This window comes from Somniosus microcephalus, chromosome 21, assembly GCF_052327205.1.
Source record: "Somniosus microcephalus isolate GS21.2 chromosome 21, FLI_Smic_1.0, whole genome shotgun sequence".
Classification (NCBI taxonomy): Eukaryota; Metazoa; Chordata; class Chondrichthyes; order Squaliformes; family Somniosidae; genus Somniosus; species Somniosus microcephalus.
Genome location: NC_141007.1, coordinates 80,487,326 through 80,489,889, shown reverse-complemented (window position 1 = coordinate 80,489,889; position 2,564 = coordinate 80,487,326). Strand labels below are relative to the sequence as shown.

The 2,564-nt window shown below is 62.4% G+C and overlaps 1 long non-coding RNA gene across 1 annotated transcript in view; it reads right to left on the bottom strand.

The window, feature by feature from the left end:
• Positions 1-2,291, bottom strand: part of LOC147103011 (uncharacterized) — a 6,681-nt gene extending 4,390 nt beyond the window's left edge. The window contains exons 1-2 of the long non-coding RNA XR_015073170.1: positions 2,178-2,291; positions 1,939-2,007 (exon numbers count right to left, since the gene is read on the bottom strand). This is a non-coding gene — a long non-coding RNA (uncharacterized LOC147103011). The remainder of the gene's footprint in view (positions 1-1,938; positions 2,008-2,177) is intronic.
• Between the last annotated feature and the right edge of the window lie 273 nt (positions 2,292-2,564).

The following is a 2,564-nucleotide window of genomic DNA, read 5'->3' as shown; positions in this document are numbered from 1 at the left end:
CCATCTCTCTCCCCCCCATATCCCCCATCTCTCTCCCCCCCATCTCTCCCCCCCCATATCCCCCATCTCTCTCCCCCCCCATATCCCCATCTCTCCCCCCCCCATATCCCCCATCTCCTCCCCCCCACACCCCCATCACTCCCCCCCCATACCACCACACTCACCCCCCCAACACCACCCACACCCCCCCCCCAACACCCCCATCACACCCCCCCCATATCCCCCACTCCACCCCCCATCACACCCCCCCCCACATCCCCCATCACTCACCCCCCCCAACCCCCCACTCACTCCCCCCCCATACCCCCACTCACTCCCCCCCCCATATCCCCCATCACTCACCCCCCCCCCATATCCCCCAACTCTCCCCCCCCAATCCCCCATCACTCTCCCCCCCACAACCCCCACTCACTCCCCCCCTCCCCCCCCCAACCACCTCCCCCCCCCACACCCCCCCACTCACCCCCCATCACCCCCCCACTCCCCCCCCCACATCCCCCACTCTCTCCCCCCCCCATATCCCCCATCTCACCCCCCCCATCCCCCATCTCTCCCCCCCCATATCCCCCAACTCTCCCCCCCCAATCCCCCATCACTCTCCCCCCCCATATCCCCCATCTCTCTCCCCCCATATCACTCCCCCCCCATATCCCCATCTCTCTCCCCCCCATATCCCCCATCTCTCCCCCCCCATATCCCCCATCTCTCTCCCCCCATAATCCCCCATCTCTCCCCCCCCAACCCCCATCTCCTCCCCCCCCATCTCCCCCCATCTCCCCCCCTCTCCCCCCCATCTCCCCCACTCTCCCCCCATCTCTCTCCCCCCCCAATCCCCCATCTCTCTCCCCCCCCATATCCCCCATCTCTCTCCCCCCCATATCCCCCATCTCTCTCCCCCCCATATCCATCTCTCTCCCCCCCAATCCCCATCTCTCCCCCCATATCCCCATCTCTCTCCCCCCCCATATCCCCCATCTCTCTCCCCCCCCCCATATCCCCCATCTCTCTCCCCCCCATATCCATCTCTCTCCCCCCCCATATCCCCCATCTCTCTCCCCCCCCATATCCCCATCTCTCTCCCCCCCATATCCCCATCTCTCTCCCCCCCCCATATCCCCCATCTCTCTCCCCCCCATATCCATCTCTCTCCCCCCCCATATCCCCCATCTCTCTCCCCCCCCCCATATCCCCCATCTCTCTCCCCCCCCATATCCATCTCTCTCCCCCCCCATATCCCCCATCTCTCTCCCCCCCCCATATCCCCCATCTCTCTCCCCCCCCCATATCCCCCATCTCTCTCTCCCCCCCCCATATCCCCCATCTCTCTCTCCCCCCCCCATATCCCCCATCTCTCTCCCCCCCCATATCCCCCATCTCTCTTCCCCCCCCCCATATCCCCCATCTCTCTTCCCCCCCCCCATATCCCCCATCTCTCTTCCCCCCCCCATATCCCCCATCTCTCTTCCCCCCCCCCATATCCCCCATCTCTCTTCCCCCCCCCATATCCCCCATCTCTCTTCCCCCCCCCATATCCCCCATCTCTCTTCCCCCCCCCCATATCCCCCATCTCTCTCCCCCCCCCATATCCCCCATCTCTCTCCCCCCCCCCCCATATCCCCCATCTCTCTTCCCCCCCCCCCATATCCCCCATCTCTCTCCCCCCCCCCCATATCCCCCATCTCTCTCCCCCCCCCACCCCCCACTGACTCCACTCGGACTTGGGGCCCATTCCCTGATCTAATTCATAGTCCGTTGCAAACCCTCGGTCTGAAGTATTAAATATATTTCCTATTTTTGGAACAGTATTCAGAAAATTCTTCACAGAAGTTAACGTCGAATAAAATGATTTAAAGTGAGAGCTTTATTTCTCATTTTGATAGCTGTGAAGTCAGATCCTCCTTTAACCCGAAGGCCGGTCGCTGTCCGGAGTGGCCGTACCTGTCGGCCGGACAGTCGCTGCCACATTCCTGCCGGACACCCGCCGACCCGCCGACCTCATCCGCGAATCTGCAAAACAAACCATCGGACTCGTGAACTGCCAGACAAACCCCAGACCCAGACACAGACAAACCCCAGACAGAGAGACAGACAGAGGGAGGGAGGGAGACGGAGTCTGAGGCAGGGAGCGAGTAACAGCCCGAGAGCCGGAGACAGAGGGTGAGGGTCGGGGGTCTTACACCGGCTGCACTCTGTTGAAGAAGTGCCTGCGGAGGAGGAGGGCCAGGGTGCTGAGAACCACGATGGTGGTGCACATCCCGCCGGCGCTCCGAGCGCCCAGCCAGCGCAAACCGGGCCAGCCGCTGATTGGCGGCGGCATTAGCCAATCACAACCATTAGGGCTAGGAGAGGGCGGGGCCATCGGGCTGGGCGGGGCCAGGAGCTTCGGGCAGATTTTGAACAAACCTTGGAGCCTGTTAGCGGGTTTGTCTGTTTCTGTGTCTGTCTCTCTCTATCTGTCTCCTTGTCTGTCTGTCCCTCTGTCTTTGTCTGTCTCTGTCTTTGTCTCTCTCTCTATGTCTGTGCCTATCTGTCTCTGTCTGTCTCTGTCTCTATCTCTGTGTCTG